The sequence below is a fragment of the Parasteatoda tepidariorum genome, chromosome 1 (genome assembly GCF_043381705.1).
Source record: "Parasteatoda tepidariorum isolate YZ-2023 chromosome 1, CAS_Ptep_4.0, whole genome shotgun sequence".
NCBI classification, from domain to species: Eukaryota; Metazoa; Arthropoda; class Arachnida; order Araneae; family Theridiidae; genus Parasteatoda; species Parasteatoda tepidariorum.
Window position 1 is genome coordinate 29,811,935 of NC_092204.1, and position 15,588 is coordinate 29,827,522.

The 15,588-nt window shown below is 28.8% G+C and overlaps 1 protein-coding gene across 2 annotated transcripts in view; it reads right to left on the reverse strand.

The window, feature by feature from the left end:
- The window catches only part of LOC107438644 (adenomatous polyposis coli homolog), a 58,600-nt gene extending 46,240 nt beyond the window's left edge, over positions 1-12,360 (reverse strand). Inside the window, exon 1 of one of the 2 annotated variants that reach the window (XM_043043782.2) lies at positions 11,830-12,360. The gene's annotated coding sequence lies outside the window, so the exon portion shown is untranslated. The remainder of the gene's footprint in view (positions 1-11,829) is intronic. The other variant, XM_043043783.2, reaches the window with a different exon arrangement.
- Positions 12,361-15,588: the final 3,228 nt, after the last annotated feature.

Consider the following 15,588-nt stretch of genomic DNA (forward strand, 5'->3'; position numbering starts at 1 on the left):
TTATAATCATTCTTTTCATTTCAATTTATATTTTTTAATGTATATCATTTTAAAATTCATTAAAAAGGAATAATGAGAATAAAAACAGCTCTGAATCAGGACATAATATACACTTACCGATTTACAACATTGAAATGGAATTTGAAATGGAATAATACGAGAAAATAACTCACTTTCTCACAATGTTACATTCAGAGTTTTGCTAAGGGTTATTTTTTTGATTGTAAAGTGAATAAAAAGTATCTAATAAAAGAAAAAAATATTTTTACTGAAATTTATGCAAAGGTGCACAACCTTTCTGAGTAAAGGGTAATAATTTATATGTAGAGGTGCACAACCTTTTTTAGTAAAGGGTAATAATTTACATTTAGAGGTGCACAACCTTTTTGAGTAAAGGGTATTAATTTATATGTAGAGGTGCACAACCTTTCTGAGTAAAGGGTAATAATTTATATGCAGAGGTGCACAACCTTTCTGAATAAAGGGTAATAATTTACATGTAGAGGTGCACAACCTTTCCGAATAAAGGGTAATAATTTATATGTAGAAATGCTCAACCTTTCCGAATAAAGGGTAATAATTTATATGTAGAGATGCACAACATTTCCGAATAAAGGGTAATAATTTATATGTAGAGATGCACAACCTTTCTGAATAAAGAGCAATAATTTATATGTAGAGATGCACAACCTTTCTGAATAAAGGGCAATAATTTATATGTAGAGATGCACAACCTTTCTGAATAAAGAGCAATAATTTACACGTAGAGATGCACAACCTTTCTGAATAAGGGGCAATAATTTATATGCAGAGATGCACAACCTTTCTGAATAAAGAGCAATAATTTACATTTAGAGGTGCACAACCTTTCGGAAAAAAGGGCAGAGTGCCCACGTATTTAGACATGTTGTCGGCAATTATGATAATTTTATGTAAACATCCGTGTTTCAGACACAATTCTTTTCATCAGGCAACTTAGTAATATACGAGTATTTACGCTAAATTAAGTTCTTTTAAATATTTATTCAAAATTTAACAATACCAAACTGACACTTTTCAAAATAAAAATATTTCCCTTTCATCCAAAAATAGTTTTATCGAAAGTTGGTGAAAAAGCGATTTTTTATCACATCAAGTTACACAAAAGTATTTCAAAATCAATTAAATGCACTCTTCTTCAATAAAAGTAAAAAGTAAAAAAAAAAATATATATTTTACTGAGCAACATAAATGCAAATTAAATATTTTAATTAAGAAATCGTCAAAAGTTATTTAAAATAAAACAAACGCATATGGCTCAAACTAAGATTCAACGTTTAATTAGAATTCAATTCAGTATTTTTATTTATTTTTTTATTGTATTATTTCAGTTCAGCATATATTTACGATATTCTTATTTAGTGAATTATAAGAGATTTTATAAATGTTAAATCTCAGTTTTTTGAGAACTTTTTTCAGCTACAAAAAATTAAAAACCAAATTTAGAAACAATAAACAGTTTAAGAACCTATATTCGAATTTCCCGTTTTGCAATAATATTTTATTAAAAATAGTGAGATTTGAAAAAGAAAAAAACACAGGAAAATAAGAAATTACAACAACCAAAAAAAAAAAAAAAAAAAAAAAAAAAAAAAAAANAAAAAAAAAAAAAAAAAAACTAAAGAGAGAGAGAAATAACAGGATTTGTCAAGGAAATCGGCACAAATGATGTATGACAATTAAAATGCCTGATTCGAAAATTACAAATATTTACGATACATGTTTAAAAATACCAGGATTTTCGAAATCCTGTGGAAAAGCGTAGCAATTTCTGCTGAAAGAACAACAAAAGAGAGAAAAAAAATTCTCAAATTTGTGATCCGGCACAAATAAAGTGCACATTTAAATGCTCGAGTCGAGTGTCGTACTAATGCAGAGATGCCAATTGCTCCGGACTCACCAAAATAATTAAAAAAACCGGTAAATAATTTCAAAGTAAATTTTGCAAATATTTGACTAATTTTGTTCGCTTTTTAAGGGGATAGCATGATATAAGTACTATAGTGTGGTGATTTATATAATCCTACGAATAATTTAGAAATAGTGGTGGATAAAAATCTACTAAATTGAATTTATTAAACCAAGAATCACAATCACAAATTCACCCAAACCAAGAATCTAAACAACTACCACTTTAAAATATAGATTTGCTGTCCGGAGCAAGTTGGCAACTCTGCTAATACATATTAAAACTATCAGAATTTTCAAAATCATGTGGAAATGTGTAGTGCCAAAAAAACATTGGATAAATTACTTGAATTTACAATAGAATTGACACAAATAAAGCACATCAAAAGTGATTTAATATATCGCGCGTCGTTTTAATACCATATTAAAAAGGTCGGGACTTTATGAAATACCTGATAATCCGACAATAACTTCCAAAAATACGATTTAAAAGTTATTTGAATTAACTATGAAATGGGTGCAAATAAAGATCCTCAAAAGATATTGCTAAAATTCTAAACAATTATCATAATTTTAATTATAACGCATCATAATTTTATTGTACTAAAAATATTGGGATTTTTAAAAGTTTGTAAATTCGTAACGAACACCACCGAAAAAAGCAATCTAAAAACTACATTCATTTCGATTAGGTGAGCAAAAAAATTTAAATGAGCAATTTAAAATTTCCTTTTTTTATTTTACAAAAAATTAATAATATTTTATTATTATGTTCAGGTGCTGCCGCGTACCGAAGGTTGTGCACATCTATTATTTAATGTTTTATTTCTGGATCGGCCGACCTCAAACCTCTTGCGGGGGTGTTATTTACTCCACTGGATTAAGTAGATGTCTTACGTCTGACCTTTTTTCTTCATGTGCTTTCAGAAGTACTAAAAGACACTACCAAGTCTTATTTAACGCAACCTATTCACATGTAATTTCTTTTTGCTGTTAAAGTTAATTTTATATGGAAGTAATATAGTGTATTTCATTCAACGACAACAGATCTGTCATCAAAGTTATTCCCTTTGTTTTTAAATCAGTAGTATCATGATTAGATATGTCTGTTTATAATTCTGGATAACGATTTTTTAGATTATTTTGAAAATTTAGAGGTCCTTTTTTCTTTTATTCCAATTAGTTAATTACTTCTAATATTTCAGAAAATGATTTACTGAATGTTTACATTTTTGCGAAATACTCTATGGAATAGATATTGTTTTATTATCCATCTTATCACATAAAGCATTACTGCGTATTTTTGCACATCGTTTATTCTTTGCTTTGGAAAAAAGAACTGAATATCAATCGATTCATGAACCATCGCGAAAACAAAACAAAATAAAATAAAAAGGGTATGAACCGAAGTATTAAAACATTAACAACTACTAATTTATGCATTTTATTTCTATCCAGTCATGCGTTTTCAGTTACTATAAAGTGAAAGCTTTAAACCATATTGGTCTAGGGTGAGATCCTTTAGTTTATTATTCAATTTTACTTAAATTCTTCAAATTCACAANAAAAGTTAAAAAAATAGATGAATATTTTGCTGAGCAACATAAATTCAAATTACATATTTCAAATATTAAGAAATAGTCTAAAATTATTTAAAATAAAATAAAAGCATATGGTTCAAACTAAGTTTCAACATTTAATAAGAATTCAATTCAGTATTTTAAAAAAAAAAAAATTATTTCAGTTCAGTATATATTTAGGATATTCTTATTTAGTGAATTATAAGAGATTTCATAAACCTTAAATCTCAGTTTTTTGAAAACTTTTTTAAGCTACAAAAAATTAAAAACCAAATTTAGAAACAGTAAACAGTTTAAGAACCTATATTCGAATTTCCCGTTTTGTAATAATATTTTATTTAAAATATTGAGATTTAAGGGGGAAATAAAAAATTACAACCAAAAAAAACTTACAAAAAAAAAAAATGAGAGAGAGGGAGAAGGTGAGAGAAATAACATGAATTGACAAGGAAATCGGCACAAATAAAGCACGTCAAAGGAAATAATTAAAATGCCTGATTCGAAAATCACAAATTTTTACAATATCTGTTTAAAAATACCAAGATTTTCGAAACCCTGTGGAAAAGCGTGCCAATTACAGTTGAAAGAACAACAAACGGAAAAAAGAAAAATCTCCAATTTGCGATCCGGCACAAATAAAGCGCACAAAATGCTCGAGTCGAGTGTCGTACTAATGCATATTAAAGCTATCAGGATTTTCAAAATCATGTAAAAATGTGTAGTGCCAAAAAACAATGGAAAAATTAGTTGAATTTACAGTAGAATAAACACAAATAAAGCACGTCAAAAGTAATTCAATAGATCGCGAGTCGTTATAATACCATATTAAAAAGATAAAGACTTAATGAAATACGTGAAAATTGGACAATAACTTCCGAAAATACGATTGAAAAGTTACTTGGATTAACTATGGAATAGGCAAAAATAAGGATCCTAATAAGAGATCTCTAAAATTCTAAACAATTATCATAATTTTATCGCATCATAATTTTATCGTACTAAAAATATTGGGATTTTTAAAAGTTTGTAAATTCGTAACGAACACCACCGAAAAAAGCAATCTAAAAACTGCACTCATTTCGATTTGGTGAGCAAAAAATTTAAATGAGCAATTTAAAATTTCCTTTTTTAATTTTGCAAAAAAATTTATAGTTTTTTATTATTATGTTGAGGTGCTGCAGCGTACTGAAGGTTGTGCACATCAATTATTTAATGTCTTATTTCTGGATCGGCCGACCTCAAACCTCTTGCGGGGGTGTTATTTACTCCACTGGATTATGCAGATTTCTTACGTCTGACCTTTTTTCTTCAGATGTTTTCAGAAGTCCTAAAAGACTCTACCAAGCTTTATTTAAAGCAAACTATTCACAAGTAGTTCCTTTTTGCTATTAAAGTTAATGATATATGGAAGAAATTAAACTATTTCATTCAACTACAACAGATCTGTCAAAGTTATTTCCTTTGTTTTTAAATCAGTAGTATCATGATTAGATATGTCTGTTTATAATTCTGGATAACGATTTTTTAGATTATTTTAGAAATTTAGAGGTCTTCTTTTCTTTTATTCTAATTAGTTAATTACTTCTAATATTTCAGAAAATGATTTACTGAATGTTTACATTTTTGCGAAATACTCTATGGAATGGACATTGTTTTATTATCCATCTTATCACATAAAGCATTACTGCGTATTTTTGCACATCGTTTATTCTTCACTGAAAACTGAAATATCAATCGATTCATGAACCATCACGGAAAAAAAAATAACATCAAATGAAAAGGTCATGAACTGAAGTATTGAAACATTAACAACTACTAATTTAAACATTTTATTTCTATCCAGTCATGCGTTTTCAGTTACCATAAAGTGAAAGCTTCAAACCATGTTGGTCGAGGGTGAGATCCTTTAGTTTATTATTCAATTTTAGTTAAATTCTTCAAATTCACAAAAAATTTAAGGTTGTGCATGTAGTTTTTCAGTGTACTTTTTATGTTGAATGACTATGATTAAATTCTGATAAATTTCTATTAATAACTTTCAATACCTTTTTTCTTTTATATGCTTATTTTTCTTCCGATTTTATACATTAACGAGAGAAATGTGAAATGTAGGTCCTATTCCATTTCGTTAGGCCGTTTAAAAATCATCCTTTGAAAAGAAAAAATTAACGACAGTGGTGCATAGTTAATTATAATGAATAGGTCTTATAGGAATTATGATCGTACTCCTGTATGCATTGACTTAATAGGTTTTTACTGCTCAATCGAATGTAATCTATCGAAATGAGTGTTAATAAAAGGTTTCATTTTAAAAGAGTATCGGGCATACATACAAAGATGAATTGACATATACATGTATCCAATAAGCGAGTAAAACGAAACGAGAAGTAATACGGAAGGAAACGCGAAAGTAGTTTGGGAGATAGGTGAGCGCAGCGAGTAGGAGGTGGCCCCCGTATTATATAAAACACTACTTCATTGGGGGATTGTTAAGAAACAGATGAAATTTCTTTCTTAAGTCGGTAACATTGAAGAAAAAAAGAAATTTGATTTCTCAGGAACTATTCGATCAATTTTGCTCAAATTTTGTAATTTGCTATGTGAAATTACATTCTTTAAAGTAGTGTAAAAATTGTATAATTTACAATAAAATTTTTTTTTGATTATCATTAAATAAAATAATAAATATTTGCTGAGCCCATTTTTTCGCATGGAGTAATCTTGGTGTAAACACATTTTATTATTGCGCACAAATTTTTTTAAATTCGCCTATAAAATTTCTCGAGATATGGTGAGATACGCAAAAAATAAAAATACATTAATCCGAAATTTTTACCCCTCTTTTGATCAAAGTATTAGAACCATGTTTCCCAGATTGCAGCTAGCCTCTGTATACTGTGAAGATCAGAAATCCGTCGAAAAACAGACATATTTATTCAGAGAAAGTAATTTGTATCATTTAGATGGTCAGAGAAAGTGAAGACCGATCATTAGACCAAAGGTCATTCAGAGTGGTCCGTTATTTTTTGCGCACTTTACATGTAATCTACTTATGTATGTGGGTATATGCATACATTTTATGTACATGTATACATATGTGGATACATAATATGCAAGTATGCAATATACAGTCATGCAAGTATACAATATACAGTCATGCAAGTATACAATATACAGTAATGCAAGTATACAATGTACAGTAATGCAAGTATACAATATACAGTCATGCAAGTATGCAATATACAGTCATACAAGTATACAATATACAGTCTTTATCAGCAATGACCAAAGCTTTTAAAGCGAACAAATTTCCAAAGGCAATTGACATTATCCTGAGCCTTTCATTATATTTTATTAAACCAATGAAAGACTTTTTATTTTTTCCTCAAAATTATTAAATATATTTAGAAACAAATGAGTTTGTACTTAATGCAATAGCACTTTTTTACACAAAGAAAGTACATAATTGGAAATGTTTGATATTTTGGATATTTTTATGGATATTTTATTGCGATTGCTAAATTACGCCAATTTCGAGGAAAATAATTTATTTTTGCTATCATTTATAAACATAAATGCATAATTATCAGATTTTCATGCTCTATTAATTTATATATTCTGAAGGTTAAAATTTTTTCAAAACGAATTCATTATCAGAGAACCAAAATAATAAATTTTTTTTCACTGGAAAACTTTTGCAAGACGAGTAAGTTGGTTGCCACATAGAAGAAGAAATAAACTCACAGTTTTCTTCAATATTTTATTAGCATTTAATTGAAAATATTAAAACAGCTGATTACGAGTAATCTAGCATTTCATAGAAAACATTTCAATTGCTTCGCTCTTTGTTTGTTAAACGAAATCCTGTGGTCAAAAATTTGTCACTCTGATGTTATTTAAATGTGTCATATCTTTTAAAAATGATTGGTTAAACTTCAATAATTCTTTCACTAAAAGTTATAAGCCCTCAATCAAAAACAAATGTGCAAGAAAAGACAAATATGTAAAAAAAAAAGACAAGTATGCAATGTAATGGGAATTTAAGATAAATTAAATAGTTTTTATCAATTATAATTTGTTAACTGGGGATAAAGATTTTGAATTGTAAGGTATAAACATTATTATACCTTACCATTATTCAAATTCCACAGATATTTTTTAAACCTAAATCTAGATTTTCATGTCATTTAATGAATTAAAATGTGCTTGAAAACTAATTTTAAAAGTAAAATGTGGAATGGTATGGAAATAACATTCCATTTTCTGATTAAATCGCGAAGTTTCAGTACTTCATACAATGCATCATAACAGTCAATCTATAACTCTTCGCCTAATAAAAGAAATAGTAATTTATAACTGTGAAATTAAGAAACTCCCATATTTTAAGAATTTTTTTAATAGAAAACTGGTAAATAGTCATATTTTTCTAATTTGATATTTTTCATTTACTTAAAAGTTTTAAAATATACTTCTTACCGTCTTTATTAGTAATCTGCTATAAAATTCATTGAAAAGGATTCGTTTCTCCATTATTGCTTTTTGATAAAAAAAAACAAATATATGTTTCTTTGGTCAAAATAAGGATATTCCACCAAGGTTACAGTTAACTGTTATATACATTTTAAGATATATCTATGAAATACCAAGGCGCTTTGCAGAACTAAAATCCGACTGACCATTCAAAAGTTATAAGAGTGATTCTTTTTTTTCGGAATGTACGTGCACATTATGTACAGTGCAAAAAAAAATTATAAGTAGATAAATAAATGGACCACCTTGAATAACTTTTGATCTAATAATAAAATTTTATAATTTTTACAGCTGCCACAAAGAGTGAAAATATTGCTGAAAAGTTCCGAAAAAATTCACAAGTAATATTTCATTCAAGGCACAACTTTTGATAAGGTAATTAATTTCGAAAAAATAATAAAAATTTTCTTTTTTTCGAAATATTTCAAAATTTTAAAACTATTGCGGAGAATGAAGATAGTGCATGAAAATTCTGAAGAAATTCACGAGTAATATNATTACATCCAATATAAAATCGCTTGTTGTTATGACTTCGGTTAATCGCGAACACACTTATTCAAAATTCATGATTACTTGTAATCATTTTTGCAAGCAAGTAATTATATAGCAGTAACTTTATGTAAACAATTTCAGCCATTAGCCATTGACGTAATCGACGCCCACAACTGCAGGAAATCTTTGAGCATTTCTAATTTGGCGCAATTAGGGTCACTCGAAATATTAGACTCTGAATGTCTTTTAGTACTAGAATTGATTAAAACAGTGATCGCCATCAGCGATACTTTGAAGTATGTTGGGGGAGCTTAAAAATAAGCAGTGAGAAATTTCACCATGAGTTTTAAATGTGGTGAAGTGAATCAGGTTATCAATTGAATACGAAAGTTTCATTATGGTTCATTTATGGATAATTCTTAAATTGGAGTTTAAAATCTTAGAACATTGTTGCATTGACTTTAATATGGTATCTAATAAATTAATAAATGTAATCCTAAATAAAAAAATTTTTTTAGTTACGGGCACAATAATATGGTTTTTAAACTTTTTTAAATTAAATTCAACGTAAAAAATAGCTCTTTGTCGTCTTTTTTCCCTTTTACAATAAATGCTTTTCAACAGTTTACATTTTCAAACACTTTTTATCTTTCTAAAAAATATTTTGAAACTGAAATATGTAAATAAGAATAAATAATAAAAAAATAATAATTCGAAAGATTTCCGACCAATTCTTTTTAATCTTTGTTTCGTTAGCGTTTCAACAGAGTTTCTTCTTTTTTACGGAAAATATAGTCTAATCACCAATAAAATGTAAATACTATTAATTATTTTTAGTAAGTTAAATAAAATGAGCATACAAAAATCATATCGCGATCATATCAAATTTTAATGTATCAATGAAAATAAATAAATAAAATTTTTTCGAAGCAAAATTATTTTAAAACAAATGTAATTATCAAGAAAATTTTTATTTATTTATTAATTAATAAATTAAATTTTTTTTGAAAAAACTACATAGGAATTTAATATGGTATATGCGATACATTTTCTTTGTTTTTTGCTCAGAAGAAATAACAGGATTTTTTTTAATTGCCTTCTATAGGATATGCCGGATGTTCTTTAAAGATTCATTAAGAAAATTAAGACAAAAATATTTACACATTGGGATTAAAAATAAATAGTTGAGTGAGAGAAAAATCCAAAAACTTGATAGAAATACTACAAATTACAACTAGGAAAGGCGCTAGTATAGTTTCCCAAAACCTGTTTTATTGCCTGTTGAAATGTAAAGGTTTTTTTTAATAATGGTCGATCCATTCCTCTGTTGCCTTCATTATGAACTATTAGATTGCTATAGAGTTTGTTTGTTTCTTTCGCTTGACTTTTATTGTGTAACACTCAAGGTGATTCCTTCATTCATTTTTATTAAACATTTTAAAAATATGTATTAAAGTAAGTGAGTCTTATACATTAATTGTAACTTACGAGTCATAAAATAGCTTACGAGGTTCTCATAAAACAACAAATCCCTGCATTTGTACATGCGCAATTTCATTAAATTTTACATTTTATTTTTAAATCTATTTTACTTAATTTTAAGTTGCTTTTTGGTTTAATTTCTTTAAGCTTAACTAATTAACTGACGGAAGTGATGATTGGGTATTATGGTATCATTATCGAACGTAATTGAAGCAAACAGCAAGAAAATATACAGCAGGGACAATTCCCAAACTCAGATTTGCGTTAGTGTCTTCTCATTTTCTTATATGTATATATTTTTATAATAAAACTGTTACTTTCCATTTATTCGGTTCTTCGTTCTGATTTTTATGTAAATACTTTTGAATTTTACCATAATCACAGCTGAAGTTTTTAAATTTAAGAGACGTTGCCAAAAATAAAGAGTGGCCAAAAATCTGCCCTAATACGCCTGAATTGACAAAAAGTCAACCAAGGTAAGCATTGAAAAAAAAATTTTTTTTCGTTAGAGACTTAATATTTGACGTTTGCCAAATGTTAAATGTTTCATCGTTTTTTATGTGTCATTTAACCTAAGAAATATCACACAAATGCCAAATATTCTTTCAATATTTTATTTGATTAAAAAATATATAAAGGCTATTTTTTTTAATACCGAAGCCTTTGAACTATATTGTTAAAGCTAATTTCTAACAGTTTACAGTACTATTTAATTTGACATTGGTAATTTAAAAAAAGAACTTCTACATAGTTTTTGTTTTGCAATTTCAAAGAGGAAACTAATGGATTATCGAAGTCTCTCCATTGTTGAATGTCTGTTTATTGCAGTTTTTGTGTGTTTATGATAGTACGAGAATATTCTGTACGCCCTGTGGCAATATTCTGTAATTGTAGCGAGCGTTCTCGTAGCGATAATTCGAACTCACTTTCCATTTCTTTTAATCTGAAATTATACTTTACTTTGTTTGGAACTCCATTAGTCAACCTTTTTGTCTCTAATATTCCTTTACTCTCTTACAAACATGGATATTTGAATAATGCTATATTGAATTGCATTCATCTGTCTTTCATTTGAAATTTTGTGTCATTGCATTTAAAAATGTTTCACTATAAGGTTTTGATACTGGAATTTTTTGAAGCATTATTTTGAGTGCTAGTTAACGTATATTGTATCAATTATGCATAAATGTAATAATCATAAATTGCGCTTCATAAATAAAAGATAAAATGTTACTGGCGCTACACGAAAGCATTAATATAGCTATAGATCACTGTAAAAGAATAGGTTCAAAAAAAATTCTTAATGACATGAAAAAATTAAGAAAAATATTTTCTTTATAACCTGACAGAAATGTTTTGTCCAGACGAGCGCCATTAATAAAAGTTTGTCTTTTTAAACGACTCTATTTATTTAAAATGATTGTTAGACGAAAAATTATTTTTAAAAATAAATTATTCTTTCATTTATTTGTTGCAACGAAAATGATTCTCATATAAAAGAAATTAGATAGCATAGATCGATCCCTCTTCTCAAATTTCAATTATTACATCTGATAATGAAAGAAAGGAATCTTTTGATCATGTATGAATAGAAATTCAAAGAGAAATAGACAGCACAAATATTTTAGAGACAGATTTTTCAAAGCATTTAAAGAGACATGCGACAAAATACCTGTACACTGGGATTTGTGATTCAATATTAAATTTTTTATCCCATATTTAATGTTCTATATTTTCCGTATTTAATTTCATGCTCTACTTGAATGAAAGAGTTACGAAATAATTCCATCAAACTTACCTTTAAGTGGCATCGAATTTTGTAAACACAGAGGAATCGTCTGCCGCAATAAAGTTGATTAATGCATGACGTCAAACGAGGGATGCATCAGAATCTTTTGCAACTCACAGACTTTTCGTTATCGTTCGAAAAAGAACTATACAAGCAAGGTAATTGCCGAAAAAACAAATGAATTCTGTTTTCAGTCATTTGAACATTCAGCCATCTTCGTGTTACTGAGTCATGATGTGTGGCGGCTAGGAGGAGACCTCTGAGGGCGATCGATATACCTTCTCATGGTTGTTTTCGAACATCAACACCGAAAGTAAATAAAGACTAAAACACTTCCTTTATTTGCGAATAGAAAATATTCCACTGGATGGTGATGTCATTTTCTTCTTTTTGATAAGGATGATGAAGAAGATCAATCGACGGGAGAAAAATAAAGGGTGTGAGTGTGTGTTACCCAGCGGTGAAGGATGCCGCATTGGGGCGAGGAAGAGGTGGAGAGGAGAACTCATTGAGCTTCATTCGGGGATCGTTCTAAAATTGAATATTGTCGAAGGGGTGATCTTGACCTCGGCGCATATGACACTCATTTCTCCTCCCACACAAAGCCAAACATTTTTTAATGATATTTAAATTCATGTTTGAGCTATTATGTTATAAATTTAATATAAATATTTTAAATAAATATTTTATACATAATTTATGTTATAAATTATGTATAAAAATCTATTTAAAAATGTAGTACCATCACTCTTAGATCAACACGCCATAGTGACTACTGAACTGAATAGGTATTATGAAGAAAAAAAAAGGATTTAAAAAAAAAGTAAGTAAATATAACTAATTATATGGAATTAAAAAACCGTAAACATTCATAAAGATGGCGATCAACAGTGCCAGACTTCGTAAATTCTCAATTTAAAATGTGCGACAAAATATTTGAGGATATTCATACAAAAAATTAGCAAGTGAATGTATTCGGGTTAAGTCAATATAAATAAGAGTTAACTGTAAATATTTGTATATTCATTAAAGAAAAATTGCTGAAACCATTAACAAGTTTCTGCAATAGCAATAAACAGAACCATGGTGGCTCAGGGAATAAAGCGATCGCCTCCCAATGAGGTGGCCTGGGTTCGAATCCTAGCGATGGCTGGTCAATACGAATTCCTCACCCGGCTTGCAACGACCACAGTGCTGACGTAAAATATCCTCCAAGGTATTATGGGTTAGAGTCCTCTTGCCATCAAGCTAACCTTGAGGATTTCGTGGTTTTCCTCTCCATGTACCGTAAATGCATGTTGATTTCATCAAACAATCCTCCATTAAAGCAAATTTCTCCCAATACTTGATCCCGGAGTTCTCTTGTCTTCTGGATTGGGTTCAAAATTGCAAGGCTGCGGAGTTCAACATTAGTAGTTGTAAACTCGAAAATTGGGTTGGCTGTTCAACGACGGTTATAAAATTAAATAAAATAGTAGTAAATCTAAAAATAGTTTAAAAGGGAGCTACATTTTGAGAATAGATATGGGTCTGTATCAGTGTGCGTGGTATATTGTTTTTAAAAGAATACATAATAAAAATAACTGTTTTATATCATTCCATTTCTTAAATTCATTAACTGATGTGTATTGTCTTCATTTGAAAATACTAATTCGGAAGAAACGATTATTGTAGGCTGCAATATATATAATCAGTACTGCTTTGCCACTATTTATTTGGTTAAACATTAGTACTGTTTTACCTCTATTTATTTAGCTAAGCATTAGTACTATTTTGCCTCTATTTATTTGGTTAAACATTAGTACTGTTTTACCTCTATTTATTTAGCTAAACATTAGTACTGTTTTGCCTCTATTTATTTAGCTAAACATTGACTGATAATATTGTTTAACGAAATATTTCAGATTAGAAGATTCAGATATTTAAAAATCAAAATTATTTCGTACATAATATAATTTAATGAAATGGATATATTGTAACTGAATTGAAGAAGAATATATGTAAGAAGATCTCATTCAATTAAACTCTTCACTCTGCAGTATAATAGGGATTTCTTATGAGTATTAATTTATTAGGATAATAAAAATCTAATGATCCGAGAAAGAAAGAAAATAATCCATATGATATCCTATATAACATAAATATCTGACTATAATAATTCAGAAATGCATTCTAGCATATTCATGAACTCATTCTAAATAATTTAAAATTTTACAAAATGTTATAGACTTAAAGTTTGTAAATGTAAATATGTTGTTTCCAATTTATTCAAAATAATCCATCTTCTTTGACAAGACTATCATTTTTGACAGTATCTGTCGCACCATTTAAAAATCGGTCCATTTCTACAGTGCTATTAAAATGTCAAAAAAGAAAATTTTAAATTTTTAATTACTATCTTGGACAGAAATAACCAGTATGATCAGACCGATATTTTTAATTATCGGGAAATAGATTTAGAATTTTTAATTGCTTTATTTTTATTTATTAATTTATTTTTTATTTCTTTCACATTTTTAACAAATATTTCCAGCATTAAAATGCAATATAAAAATATCGTTGGTAAAACGAAATTAGGACAAATTTAAAAAATATTAGTAGAATATTTTATTTTATTTTATTTTATAACCATCGTTGAGCTGCCCACCCAAATTTGAGTTAACGACTAGTAATGTTCAACTTCGTAGCCTTGTAATTTTGAACCCAATCCAGAAGCAAAGGGAATAGTACCCTCAGAGGTATTGATTTGCTATGGAAACGTGGAGGATTTTGTGACCCCGACCGATTTAACGGGGATTCTTCGGCCATCAGGATTCAAAATCCCGTTCTCATGAATACCAGACCAACGCTTTTCCAAGATGTCCATTAGTAGAATATTAGCAAATATCTCGATGCAATATATTTTATATTTTCTAATTGTCGTTGAACAGCCGACCCAATTTTGGGTTCACGACTACTAATGTTCAACTCCGTAGCCTTGTAATTTTGAACCAATCGAAAAGACAAGGAAACTCCTGGATCAGTACCCCCAGAGATATTGATTTGTTATGGGAACATGGGGGACTTTGCGACTCGACAGAATTAACGTGAATGAGTCACCATTTACATTAGAAAATATTTTTGAGCCGTGGTGGCTCAGGGAATATAGGGTTCGCCTTCCAATGAGGTGAACCAGGTTCATCTCATTAGAAGGCGAATCCGGTTCACCTCAATGCGATGGCTGGTCGATACGAATTCCGCAACCGACTCGCGATGACAGTGCTGTCGTAAAATATTCTCAGAGGTAGACGGATCATGGGTCCCTTTGCTGTCAGGCTAACAGTTTTCGTGGTTTTCTTTTCGTGTAACGCAAATGCGGGCCGGTTCCATCAACAACAAAAAAACCTCCACGGAGGCAAATTTCTCCCAATGCATAATCCAGAAGTTACCTTGTCTTCTGTATTGGGTTTAAAATTGCAAGATTACTGAGTTGAACATTAGTAGTCGTAAACCCAAAATTGGGTCAGCTGTTCAACGACAGTTATAAAATAAAATAAAATAAATATCAGGAAAATATTATTCTGACACCGATGTCTTGTTAAAATTTACAAGATATAAAAACTTAATTTTCACTTTCGTAACACTCAAGTACGCCAGTGGAGAAAGTAGATTATCTTTTTAGTTTATATTTTAAACAAAACTCTTTCCAATCTTATTAAAATTCGATTTTGAATTTTCAGTTTAAAAGAAAAAACAATGGGAAACATTAAGCCTAATCACTCCTTGGAG